Raw genomic sequence first — 14,382 nt, forward strand, 5'->3', positions numbered from 1 at the left:
TAAAGAATTGTCATTGTCATTGTCTCTCTCTCTCTCTCTCTCTCTCTCTCTCTCTCTCTCTCTCTCTCTCTCTCTCTCTCTCTCTCTCTCTCTCTCTCTCTCTCTCTCTCTCTCTCTCTCTCTCTCTCTCTCGGGCTGGTTGAAAAAAAAGCTTATTTGTATTGCGTTTACCAAAACCCTCGTTAAATTTGATTTTATTTGGTTTGATTATTTTGATCTCTCTCTCTCTCTCTCTCTCTCTCTCTCTCTCTCTCTCTCTCTCTCTCTCTCTCTCTCTGTCTCTCTCTCTCTCTCTTTCTCTATTTCTCTCGCGCTATCTCTCTCTCTCTCTCTCTCTCTCTCTCTCTCTCTCTCTCTCTCTCTCTCTCTGTCTCTCTTTCGCTCTCTCTCTCTCTCGCTTTCTCTCTCTCTCTCTCTCTCTCTCTCTCTCTCTCTCTCTCTCTCTCTCTCTCTCTCTCTCTCTCTTTCGCTCTCTCTATTTCCGCCCCCCCTCCCGCCCCTTTGTGCCAGACCGTTCACTCTTCCCTTTATCTGAAGGGCCATCGCCTTGGTCACTTTGATGAGCTGGACTTCATTACTGTATGGGTTCTGATTAGCTAAACATCGAAGTCGCGTGTGTGTGATACCAGGGACTTTAGCCCCTGATTGCTGGGTGGCTAAAGTCTACATAGAGGATAACATTTCCTATAGTCCAGCATGAAAGGGTTAATCACTTGTCGGTCACTGACTGAATTTTTGTTGTTGTCCAAAGCTAGATCTATAGAAACTTGACCGTGCAGGCTGCACCGTAGGTACGCGCGCGCGTCTGTGAGTGCGTGCGTGTGTGTGTGTGTGTGTGTGTGTGTGTGTGTGTGTGTGTGTGTGTGTGTGTGTGTGTGTGTGTGTGTGTGAGTGTGTGTGTGTGTATGTGTGTGAGTGTGTGTAGGGGGTGGGTGGGTGTGTGTGTAATGGGGTTGGGTGGGTGAGTTTGTATGTGTGGATGCGTTAGTGATTCCAAGAAAAATACTGGACCGATCGTCGTGAACCTGTAACATACACATTCTTCCAGATGAAACCATCAGACTGTTTTTCTATTGTGTCGATGAATGTCGTTAATGACGTCATATCCGTCTTTTAGTGACACTTGTGGTTGCACTATCACACCTCATTTTTCAATCGAGTTGATTTGTCAAGCAATCTTCGACGAATCCCGGACTATGGGACTGTATTTTCACTTGGAAGCTTTAATTAATAAGTAATATTAAAGTTGTCATCTAAATCGAATGTTCACCCACAGATTTAGAAATGATTGCATTGTACTCCTTATCTTTATTATGAATCCAAACATATATAAGACTGATATTTCGCTTCACTGACACACTGTGAAGAAGACGAAGATTTATTATTCACTTCACAAACCTGTTTGGTATCCTTCCTTTGTACGACATTTTTATATTTTTTGTAGCGTATATCAACATATGAAAAAGGAGTAAGCTTGAAGTCAAAACCTCGCTTTTTATATTTAGTCAAGTTTTGACTAAATATTTTAACATCGAGGGGGAATCGAAACGAGGGTCGTGGTGTATGTGTATGTGTGTGTGTGTGTGCGTGTGTGTGTGTGTGTAGAGCGATTCAGACTAAACTACTGGACCGATCTTTATGAAATTTGACATGAGAGTTCCTGGGTATGAAATCCCCGAACGTTTTTTCATTTTTTTGATAAATGTCTTTGATGACGTCATATCCGGCTTTTCGTGAAAGTTGAGGCGGCACTGTCACGCCCTCATTTTTCAACCAAATTGGTTGAAATTTTGGTCAAGTAATCTTCGACGAAGCCCAGACTTCGGTATTGCATTTCAGCGTGGTGGCTTAAAAATTAATTAATGACTTTGGTCATTAAAAATCGGAAAATTGTAAAAAAAAATAAAAATTTATAAAACGATCCAAATTTACGTTTATCTTATTCTCCATCATTTGCTGATTCTAAAAACATATAAATATGTTATATTCGGATTAAAAACAAGCTCTGAAAATTAAATATATAAAAATTATTATCAAAATTTTTTTTTCGAAATCAATTTAAAAACACTTTCATCTTATTCCTTGTCGGTTCCTGATTCCAAAAATATATAGATATGATATGTTTGGATTAAAAACACGCTCACAAAGTTAAAACGAAGAGAGGTACAGAAAAGCGTGCTATCCTTCTCAGCGCAACGAATACCCCGCTCTTCTTGTCAATTCCACGGGCACTGCCTTTGCCACGGGCGGTGGAGTGACGATGCTACGAGTATACGGTCTTGCTGCGTTGCGTTGCGTTCAGTTTCATTCTGTGAGTTCGACAGCTACTTGACTAAATATTGTATTTTCGCCTTACGCGACTTGTTAGATAATCACATATTGTATCAAAGCATCGTCTTTGGGACCTATCACATATTTCTATATTTTGACGTGTGCATTTAGATAAGAATATATATCAGCAATACACATTTACTCACCAGATTGTAGCCATTTACGCACAGGAACAGATATCGACGAAACATCTTCTTCAACAACAACAGTGTATTAAGGTTGTTTATTGTATTTATTTATTTTCAAGTGACAAAACTACGCAACAACTTAGCTTTAATTTGACGTATGTCTTCCTTGTTGACATGATTATAGTGTCCTTCATCAACTCAAACATATACCGCAACACGGTGGCCTAGTGGTAAGGCGTCCGCCCAGTGAGCGGGAGGTCGTGGGTTCGAACCCCGGCCGGGTCATACCTAAGACTTTAAAATTGGCAATCTAGTGGCTGCTCCGCCTGGCGTCTGGCATTATGGGGTTAGTGCTAGGACTGGTTGGTCCGGTGTCAGAATAATGTGACTGGGTGAGACATGAAGCCTGTGCTGCGACTTCTGTCTTGTGTGTGGCGCACGTTAAATGTCAAAGCAGCACCGCCCTGATATCACCCTTCGTGGTGGACTGGGCGTTAAGCAAACAAACAAACGCAAACATATTTAAGACATTTATTACAATGGATGACAAGTATATAATTATACTTTATAACTTAATACGCCTTATTTTGACGCTTTTATATCTTTGAAACCTGATGTGTGTATTACGGACCATTGTTTTGTACTTGCCATTTTTTACGGTGCGACTAGCGTTCATCTGATTGGGGTGCATTGTGATACACACACCGCCTTTAATTGATTCGACCTTACCGGGTGTTCTACGTCGGGTGTTCTACGTCGGGTGTTCTACGTCTTTCCAACAATATCAACATATTGTGACCGAAACGTCATGAAGCCTTGTATGGGTGTAAATAGACGTAGTATTGAGTTCACAAACAACAACGCAGACCTAATCGCGAAAACCGTGTATCCAATACATTCACAATACATTTTGCATTGTAACTCACGTTAGCAATAGCGAAAAACACCCTTTTTTTTTTAGTGAGGCACTGATGGGTTCGAGGCTTGCTAATTGGGTGATCTCTAAATTCTGGTATGTTTCTGATATGTACATCAAGGTTGCTTTTGTTGGCAACAGCTAGAGGACTGAACTACGCCTTAACACAGTCTTGTTTGGACATTTGTCTATCTTTGTTACCTATTGCGCAGCTATTGTTGTGCAAACCCTTGTCATCTCTGACGATACTATTGGCGTTTAGCTGATGGAGTACACTGTGTATACACACACACACACTGATGCATAGTTTGTTTACGTCTGTCAATGTAACGACTCGAATCCTCCACGCGGGCCCAATAACGAGGAAGTGCAACAGGTACGCAGGCCTGTTTTCTTCCCTCATCTCGGCTGGAATTCCTCTGCTTTGAGCATCCTGAAACGAAACAGGGCTCTTACTGGCGGCGATGAGCTAGGAATGATCTCCTCGTGTTCTTAAAGGTACACTGTCCCTTTTTACATTTAGTCAAGTTTTGACTAAATGCTTTAACATAGACGGGGAATCGAGACGAGGGTCGTGATGTTTGGTGTGTGTGTATGTGTGTGTGTGTGTGTGTGTGTGTGTGTGTGTGTGTGTGAGTGTGTGTGTGTGTGTGTGTGTGTGTGTGTGTGTGTGTGTGTGTGTGTGTGTGTATACATCGATTCAGAGAAAACTACTGAACCGATCTTCATGAAATTTGACATGAGAGTTCCTGGGTATAATATCCCCGGACGTTTGTTTCTTTGTTTTGGATAAATGTCTTTGATGACGTCATATCCGGCTTTTAGTAAAAGTTGAGGCCGCACTGTCACGCCCTCATTTTTCAGTTTGATGGATTGAAATTTTGGTCAAGCAATCTTTGACAAAGGCCGGACTATGGTATTGCATTTCAGCTTGAAGGCTTACAAATTAATTAATGATTTTGGTCATTAAAAATCTGAAATTTGTAGTTAAAATTATATTTTTATAAAACGATCAAAACATAATGTCATCTTATTCTTCATCTTTTTGTGATTCCAAAAACATATAAATATGTCATAGTTGGATTAAAAACCAGCTCTGAAAATTAAATAATAAATATGAAAATTAGGATAACAATTAAATGTCCGGAATCCCTCTAAAAAAACAATGTCATCTTATTCCTTGTCGGTTCCTGATCAAAAAACATATAGATATGATATATTTGAATTTCAAACAAGCTCAGAAAGTACCCAAAAAAACCAGAGATACAGACAAGCGTGTTATCCTGCTCAGCGCAACCACTACCGCGCTATTCTGGCTAGTCAATTTCATTGCCTTTGCCACGAGCCGTAGAATGACGATGCTACGAGTATATATATATATAATATTATACGGTCTTGGTGAGAGAAAAAAATGCAGTGCGTTCAGTTTCATTCTGAGTACACAGCTTGACTATAATGTATTTTCGCCCTACGCGACTTGTTGTGTATGCGATTGCATATATGTACCCTTCAAAAAAAGTTAAGGACCACTTTTTCAAACGCATGCCATACAGAAATTAAAAGGTTAAGTGAATTAACTTTTTCTGTATTGCTTTATTGAAGAACTGAGGACTGTCTCCAGAAAGTGTCACGTCAAACATGCCAGCGAAAGCAACGCTAGAGCTTGTTCCTCGAGACAACCTCTGATTTCAAATTCACAACAGTAGTATTTCTTACGAGGAAAAACTGCAAATCTTATTCCGGCAGCGATCACTAGTTAATCTCCCACTAATCGGTAGTGAGAAGTCCTACGACGTAAGATGATCTCTCACCAGACCATCACAGAGCCCCCATCAAACCATTTCGTTCTAGAACAACGCCATTTGCAAAGCGCTTTCTACGACGCCTCCAGATTAGACTCGGATGCGTCCATCAGCAGAATCCAAAGAGAGGCGGGACCCATCTGTAAACAAGAACTGAGCCCTACGATGACGTAACCACCTTACATGTTGAGTGCACCAGGGTCGGTGGGCAGCTGTAGGGTTGGCAGTCAATGTTGTTTTGCGGACTGGGCGTCTCTCACTGAAGTTAAAAGCGTGTAAGTAGTTTGTAACACTTTGATTCCTAACAACAGTTTGTAGTGGCAGCTCATGGTCGAGGCCTGCTGCCTGTTCAGTATGTTGTTGTTGTTGCTGCATAACCTTCATTTAGATGAGGCGATCTTTCATTGTTGTGGTGACTGTAGGCCGACCATAACATTGTCGTAACTGTACTCTGCCAATTGCTTGAAGCCATTCCTTCAGTCCGATTATGTTGAAGTGAGACACTGCAACACTTTGAATCACTTGCCTGGCAGAAACAACATCGTGTTGCCATCAAACTGCCCTTGCCTTATCCAAGTATCTCCGTGTTCGTGATAGGGGCATGATGTTTCATTGCATTATGTTGCAAGTGTGTCATTTTACAAACACAAATTTGTTAGCACATTTTGTGAGTGGAACCCTGTTGCAGCACGTGCATTACTGGTTTTTGTCCTGGCGTGTCTTGCACCGATTTCATAGGACTTTGAAAACGGCCCATTTTTAAAAAATAAAACATCCTTTTTTGCGCCTGTTTAGCATGACACGGTGACACTGCCTACCACAAATGTTCCCACACTGTGACAAGATTCACTGCCCTTTTGTTAATTCAAAAAAGTAATGTACACAGGAAGTCTTTGATAGTTGGCGTGTGTGTACACAGGAGTGTGTACATATTCCTGGGCAGGTCTAAGGCGTTGTTCATGATTGTGAAAGGTATCTTTAAAGGGCTGGAAAGTGAGCGGGAAATACATCACCTCACAACAATCCCTTTTACTTCCGAAACCCCCCTCTAGCTTCCTGGTGGCGCCCTGTCTGTTTTGACGTTTGCTGATATTCGTGTTATGTGTCTTACCATTCCTTGAACAAGGCTCTGCGAATTCGATGTCTGCCTCTTCTATTACCTCTGCCTGTCTCTGTTTTTACGCTGTTCGGCTGTCTCTGCGGTCTGTCTCTTTGTCTTATCAGATTCCTCTGTATGTCGCTGTCTTCCTGTATATGTCTCCCTGTCACTGGCGCTGTCTTTGTCACTTTCGGTCTATCTCTGTGTATATATATGCCTTTCTGTGTCTATGTCGTTAAATGGCGTTTTCTCGTTCTGTCTGTCTCATAGTCTTTGTCCCTGTCTGCCAATGCCAATGTCTGGCTCTGCCTTTGTCAGCTTCTGCGTATCTATGTCTCTCTCTCTCTCTCTCTCTCTCTCTCTCTCTCTCTCTCTCTCTCTCTCTCTCTCTCTCTCTCTCTCTCTCTCTCTCTCTTTCTCTCGCTCTCGCTCTCTCTCTCTCTCTCTCTCTCTATCTCTCCCTCTCTCTCTCTCTCTCTCTCTCTCTCTCTCTCTCTCTCTCTTTCTCTCGCTCTCGTTCTCTCTCTCTCTCTCTCTCTCTCTCTCTCTCTCTCTCTCTCTCTCTCTCTCTCTCTCTCTCTCTCTCTCTCTCTCTCTCTCTCTCTCTCTCTCTCTTTCTTTTTACATTTAGTCAAGTTTTGACTAAATGTTTTAACGTAGAGGGGGGAATCGAGACGAGGGTCGTGGTGTATGTGCGTGTGTGTGTGTGTGTGTCTGTGTGTGTGTGTGTGTGTGTGTGTGTGTGTAGAGCGATTCAGACTAAACTACTGGACCGATCTTTATAAAATTTGACATGAGAGTTCCTGGGTATGATATCCTCAGACGTTTTTTTCATTTTTTTGATAAATGTCTTTGATGACGTCATATCCGGCTTTTCGTGAAAGTTGAGGCGGCACTGTCACGCCCTCATTTTTCAACCAAACTGGTTGAAATTTTGGTCGGGTAATGTTCGACGAAGCCCGGACTTCGGTATTGCATTTCAGCGTGGTGGCTTAAAAATTAATTAATGACTTTGGTCATTAAAAATCTGAAAATTGTAAAAAGAATTTTTTTTTTATAAAACGATCCAAATTTACGTTTATCTTATTCTCCATCATTTGCTGATTCTAAAAACATATAAATATGTTATATTCGGATTAAAAACAAGCTCTGAAAATTAAATATATAAAAATTATTATCAAAATTAAATTTTCCAAATCAATTTAAAAACACTTTCATCTTATTCCTTGTCGGTTCCTGATTCCAAAAACATATAGATATGATATGTTTGGATTACAAACACGCTCAGAAAGTTAAAACGAAGAGAGGTTCCGAAAAGCGTGCTATCCTTCCCAGCGCAACTACTACCCCGCTCTTCTTGTCAATTTCACTGCCTATGCCGTGAGCGGTGGACTACGAGTATACGGTCTTGCTGCGTTGCATTGCGTTCAGTTTCATTCTGTGAGTTCGACAGCTACTTGACTAAATGTTGTATTTTCGCCTTACGCGACTTGTTTTTCTCTCTCGTTCCCTCTCCAATGATTTATAGTTAAGTATATTGCGTGGCATTATTAGCGCCTTTAATATTTGATTCCTGTCCACGTGAAATGTGATGTTGTTTTTAACACCTGTCATCATGTTCAGCTTTCTGAATTTACATAGCTAGCTGTCTTGTGCCTCGAGAAATGTGACTTCGTTTCACTGTCTGTCTGTATGTCTGTCTGTGTGTCTGTCTTTTTTGTTTGATTGTCTGTCTCTGCCTGTCTGTCTGCCTGCCTGCCTGCCTGCCTGCCTGTCTGTCTGCCTTCCTTGCTTCCTGTCTGTCCGTCTTTCTTTTTCTGTCTTTCTTTTCTCTCTCTTCATCTCCGGCTATTCTCTCTCTGTTTCCCCTTCCCCCTTTTCCTTCGATTTTTCACTGAATGTCTCATGTTCCTTATCGTTCGAAAAATGCCTTTCCTGATTCTGTTGCTTTTCTTATTCCTTTGGTTTAGCTAGCATTCAAAGACGAAGAGACCTGGGGGCATAGTTCTTGGCTTGTAATTTCACGTTTCTATGATTCCTGTATTCCCTCTGGAGTCCTCACTATAGAGTTCCATTACAGTCGGTGGCTAAAATAGATCTCTCCCGAGACAAAAATAACTTCATTCCGTAAGCAAAGACTAGAGGAAAATTATACGAGAGAGAGAAAAAGAAAAAGAATCGTTGGTTTAGCGGTCCTGTTGCCCTTGTCGAAGAACCCTTTCTCGGAATTACCTTTAATGTTCTTTCTATTGCAGTCTACGGCTCTCAACGTGACTAAACTATTGCAAGGAATACAATTTATTCATGCAGTTAATGCGACATTTAATTCAAGTGTGATTGATGTAATCAAATGCCTTGCTAACCTTAAATGCGCAGACCCCGCCGAATTTTAGCAATGCAGTGAATTAGACCCGTGAGGGCACAGCACCCAAGGAAACAACGTCGGATCAAATTGATAATTGACAATGTATTGATATCGATCTGTTTGTTCATAGTTTTTGCATTTTTAACTGCATAATTATCATTCGTATTCATATCTGTTCCGATCCTATTTAAGACATGCAGCCACTATTACTCGCTTACGCCAAAGCTGTTAAATACTCCACACATAGCTATGAACGTGTACGTACGTACAAATACTTGTTACATTTTATAATGAGAAAACCACTTTCACTACTAGATGTAAGTGAACGTGTGGTTTGTGTGTTGTTTGTTTTCTAGGAGATTTTCTTGTTTTACTTTTGTTTGTCCCGAACGTGATAAACTCGTTTTTAGAAACTGTGTGCGTTAACCTGGTGCAATCGTCACGCTTCTCTGGATGTTGTCCGAAGTTGTCCGTAAAATGAACCGTTCTGTTTTTAACTTAATCATTCAAACTGCTAATTAATTTAAGCATGTTGCCAACATGTGCTCAAGGAACCCTACTCCATCCTTTCTCTTGCTCTAATTAAGCACACACAAAAACACGCATTTTTAATTTTGTACCTTAAAAAACAAACAAAAACAAAAATGCATGTAGATTTTGCAACAAGAACAACAACAAAACATTCATCAGAACAAGAAGGATTTTTCTTTTTGTGAGCACATACAAATCATGGAAATCACATGAACAGCTGTGATACTAAAAGTAAGTTCCATCTCAACATCCGAGAACAGGTGAGCTGCTGTATCACGCATGTTTTCAAGAGTTTGGGCACTTTTATAGGGGTCTGTTTCTCTGAGTTTAGAGTTGATGCTATACTCCACATGATTAGGATATCCTGGCCTGATGTGTATGACAACGAGTTAGTGTGGGAGAATTGATTCACACTGTAAACGCATATGCCTATCTACTTCAGTCATCGGATTTTCCTTTCACTTTCCGTCTTAGTGTCCTTGAGATGCGCTCTTTCAACTGGTAGGCAGCAGCAAATATCCAAGTAAGTTAAACTACGCGTAAAACTGCCAAACATGTTACCAGAACAGCCACGTCATTGTAGCCATAGGAAACATGACGGTACAATAAACATTATTGCAGATTATGTTCAAATCCACGAGTGTCTGTGTGCAAAAGTATAAAAGTAAATAACGCCGTGTCAAATCCAGACGCTCAACTTATTTTTCACAAGTGCTGCTGTCATCTTGAATTCCAGCTGCTGGTTTATTCGTCAGCTTCCTCGGTTCATCTCTAGATTTTCCTCTGATGAACTCCAATGACTGGTAGCACTATCTGAATATCGAGAAAACCTGAATTTAATTGAGCAAAGCCGACATTGAGCTTGGCAGGAACACCCACTCTTTTGTTGCGGTGAAAACACTGTGATATACACACTTGCAACAAGGACTAGACTGTTTGTGTGCGGAAAGATTTACCTGGATTTTATCTTAGATCTCTTAGTTTTCTCTCGCGTCAGGTAGTTCTGTTGTGAACGAAATATTCTCTCTGTTTATGTCGCCAGCTAGCAGCCTAGACAGATTTAGTCTTATCGGGAGGTAGTAGTTCCTGGCGTGAAATTGATTTCAGTGTTGACAGTTTTGTTGCCGCATTCTTAACCTCTTGCTGTTCTAGTTTCGCCATGACAGAAAACACAGATCAGATGTAGGTTGTTTTATCTGATTTGAAAACATAGGTCATGCTGATAGATGTTTGTGTTCATGCTCGTTGTTGCTTAACGCGTCTTAAGATGTTCAGATATTTGTGCACCCAGATTGCTACTGCTGATACAGAGGTTGTCATAATATGAGTTATTGCTCACCATGCGTTCCACAAGTTCGTGAATGTGGTTGAGGCAAAGAGAGTAGAAGCTGAGAGGGTGAGAGGGTAAGGGGGGGGGGGGAGGGGTCTGTTGGCCTCTTCGTGTGTGAGCGGATGTTTACTTGCTCCTCTCATTTGTGTTACGGGAGTCGGAACACAACAAGAACATATCCGTTGAGAGAAATACGATTAACTGGTGCGGTATTGCTGTCCATGACACTGACAAGACTTGGCTTCTTGTCAAAGAGTGTTACTTTTTTCACTTCACTTTTTCGTCATAAACCGTCATATGTTATGTTTGAGAATATTTTGCCTGTCAAATTGTCTGGAATACTTGTCAAGAGATTTACTGAGCACCAGTTGTGTGCATCATGATATGACTCTGTATTTGCCTGGCCATCTTTAGATAAAAAGGAGGTTTGTAAAATTTGACCAACAGTTCGGCGTTCACGGGCTTTAAAAAGGCATAGCTGTAACGTGTGCTCATGTCCCTGCTGCTCTGGCTTTCCGACAGTTTCTTCGTCGTTTCCGTCTGTCTGGCAATCCGTTGTCCTGCCGCAGTGACGGTGTATATTGTTGTGTCTGTCAGGTTGCCTGCGTGTCTTTCTGTTGCTCTTCTTCTGTCTGTCTGTCTGTCTGTCTGTCTGTCTGTCTGTCTGTCTGTCTGTCTGTCTGTCTATATGTCTGTCGGGCTGGCTGGCTGGCTGGCTGGCTGTCTGTCTGGCTGTCTGTTTCTGTGTCTCTCTCACACTCTCTCTATTTTTCGTTCTCTCTCATACGGTATCATTCTCTCTGTATCTCTCTGTCTTTGTCTCTGTCTTGCTTGCTCTCTCTCTCTCTCTCTCTCTCTCTCTCTCTCTCTCTCTCTCTCTCTCTCTCTCTCTCTCTCTCTCTCTCTCTCTCTCTCTCTCTCTCTCTCTCTCTCTCTCTATCTCTGTGTCTCTCTGTGTCTCTCTAAAGCTCTTGAATGTCCTCCCCTTGAAAGATCAGTTGACGTTAAACAAGGCTCTGTTCATGTATACAATTCTGAATGACGACTGTCCTAAATATTTGCAATCACCAGTCAAACATCTTTGGAATCCATCAACTCTTCTCTTCAAACAATTTTGGATGAAATCACTGAGTAGTGCGTTTCTAATGCAATGATCATTCATCCGATTAAAACAAAGAGTATGGTGATAACCACGAGACAAAAACACCAATTAAGTCCTGTACAATTACAACTGTCAGTTGGTTCAACTCAAGTGCAGCAAGTTAGGGAACATAGATTATTGGGCGTTACCATTGACCATTGATCAAGAGTTGAAATAGCAAACTCATTTGAGTAATACTTGCAAACTAGTATAAAAAAAAATGTGTACCTGTTATCAAAATTAAGGCATTACGCAGATTCTGCAGCACACAAAATGTTCTATTACGCCCACATAATGCCTCATATAAACTTCGCATCGACACTTTGGGATAACTGCAGTGATGTTCATTTAAAAAGACTCAATTCCCTGCATCGCCGAGCTGCAAAACGTATTCTGCATGATTTGAATAGGTCCACGGATGATAAACTAAAGCTCCTGAATGTCCTCCTCTTGAAAGATCACTTGACGTTAAACAAGGCTGTGTTCATGTATAACATTCTGAATGACGACTGTCCTAAATATTTGCAATCACATTTCAAACATGCCACAAAAAGATATGGGTCCCAAAAAATCATCCCTCCTATACCTCGCATAGACCTCTACAAATCGAGCTTAGCCTTCTCGGGAGCGTTTCTCTGGAACTCCTTCCCCCAACAGATAAGAAATGCAACTTCCGTGAAAATGTTTAAGAGACAGTCACGTGCACACATCATTCGTGAATGAAATGTCTTGTTCGATTGTTATTTTGTTAAACATTTTGTACTAGTGTTAACGGATGTGTAGCTGATCGGAGCAACTTTATTCCCAAATGAAAGGTATAACTATGTCAAAGTAATTTTGTAATTTTTGAGTTCTCCTTATGTAATTCCTTAAATGCACATTGTGTTATTTTATATGATTGAATTTATATTTTTAATGTGCGTCTGTCTTTATGTGTTGTATAAAGGACAGGTTGGAAGAATAGGCTTTGCCTAAAACCTTTATCCTTTTGTAATAAAGTTCTGAGTCTGAGTCTGAGTCTCTCTCTCTCTCTCTCTCTCTCTCTCTCTCTCTCTCTCTCTCTCTCTCTCTCTCTCTCTCTCTCTCTCTCTCTCTCTCTCTCTCTCTCTCTCTCACTCACTTAACATATCCCTTGCTTTCTAGCAGAAAGCAAAGTTTGAGGTCGTTCGGGCAAAGCTGTCTGTATCTCAAAAGGCAAAATGTGAATGTGTACAATATGTAACAACAACAAAAAACATGTCATAAAAATTAAAGCGGTTCATGGACAAACGCTCAGCGAAATCAACACAAGCATATATGCGTCATTATCTACTCCCACGCACGCACGTGCACACATACACACATAAACAGACGAATAGACAAAAAAGCAGACGGACAGACATGCACACACACACATATACTGACACGCACACACATACACACTCGCACACACGCACGTAGACACACACACACACAGAGACACACACACACACAGACACACACACACACACACACACGCCCACCTCTCAGCAAAAGCATTGGTACTCAACTGAATTAAAGCCTGCAAAAAGGTCAGGGAGAGGTCGAGGGAAAAACCGGGAGTGCAACACAATCGCTTTTCACAACAGCGTTGTTCGACACCGTTTTCCAATTTCCTGAAAATTGCGGCGATGACAGACGATCACTCTACCAGATGGTAACAGGATAAGCGCAGCTATTATTTTGTTGTCAGTACAAAACCAATGAAATGTATACCCGGAAAGAAGTTATTACGGTGGACCCTTGTTCATTTGTGAAATAGTTCCATACTTACCAATTGACACTTTTGAGCTGACGTCATCCGGTCGCACACACCAAAAAACACAAAAAAGCGCGGCCATCTTTGAATTGAAGTGCAGCGAGTTTAACTTACACTTCAAGGTTCGTGCTTATATTTCTGCATTGGTCTTTTATTTCTACAGGGTCTATAGTTATCCGCTCGTACGGACACCAGGCTTATTGGCACCAGACGCCACATTGTTTGTTGTAACCGGATACATGCGACGCCATGATCAGATACTGTGGAGTCTCGACTTCTGCTTTTACCTATGACTTCAAAATGGTCTACATCTGCTTCTACGGATATCAGTTAAAGGCTAGTTTTCGCCAGACTCTACACCGTTTGTTGTTAACGAAAACTGTATTGCCCGCATTGAAGACCGTAGAGACTCTGATCTTTTTTGTCTAAGGCATTGTCTGTAGTCAGCCAGGGATTTTTTCCCGTAACTCTAGATCCCCCGCGAGTTCTGAACCTTACAAATGTGACCCATTTTTTTACGGAAGTTATAGAGTGCTCTACTTTTATGTTAGATGTTTTCCACGCGTTGGTGTCACCTCAAGGAAGACTGTACACAGTTTGCAACCCCGTATGCACTCATCATTATCGTTGCCCTCATCCTTCGAATCTGTAATAGTACCAGGAGCAGTTCTTCCTACCTACTACCGACGGGCGCAGTGGTAAGACGTGGGCCTCCTAATCGGAAGGTCGTGTGTTCGAATCCCGGTCGCTGCCGCCTGGTGGGTTAAAAGTGGAGTTTTTTTCCGATCTCCCAGGTCAACTTATGGGCAGACCTGCTAGTGACTCAACCACCTTCGTGTGTACACGCAATCACAAAACCAAGTGCGCACAGAAATGATCCTGTAATCCATGTCAGAGTTCGGTGGGTTATAGAAACACAAAAATACCCAGCATGCTTCCCCCGAAATATAAAGTGTTGCACC

At 41.5% G+C, this 14,382-nt stretch overlaps 1 long non-coding RNA gene across 1 annotated transcript in view; it reads left to right on the plus strand.

The window, feature by feature from the left end:
* Positions 1-14,002, plus strand: part of LOC138981235 (uncharacterized) — a 50,409-nt gene extending 36,407 nt beyond the window's left edge. The window contains exon 3 of the long non-coding RNA XR_011460593.1: positions 13,584-14,002. This is a non-coding gene — a long non-coding RNA (uncharacterized lncRNA). The remainder of the gene's footprint in view (positions 1-13,583) is intronic.
* Positions 14,003-14,382: the final 380 nt, after the last annotated feature.

The sequence above is a fragment of the Littorina saxatilis genome, linkage group LG12 (genome assembly GCF_037325665.1).
Source record: "Littorina saxatilis isolate snail1 linkage group LG12, US_GU_Lsax_2.0, whole genome shotgun sequence".
In the NCBI taxonomy this organism is placed as follows: Eukaryota; Metazoa; Mollusca; class Gastropoda; order Littorinimorpha; family Littorinidae; genus Littorina; species Littorina saxatilis.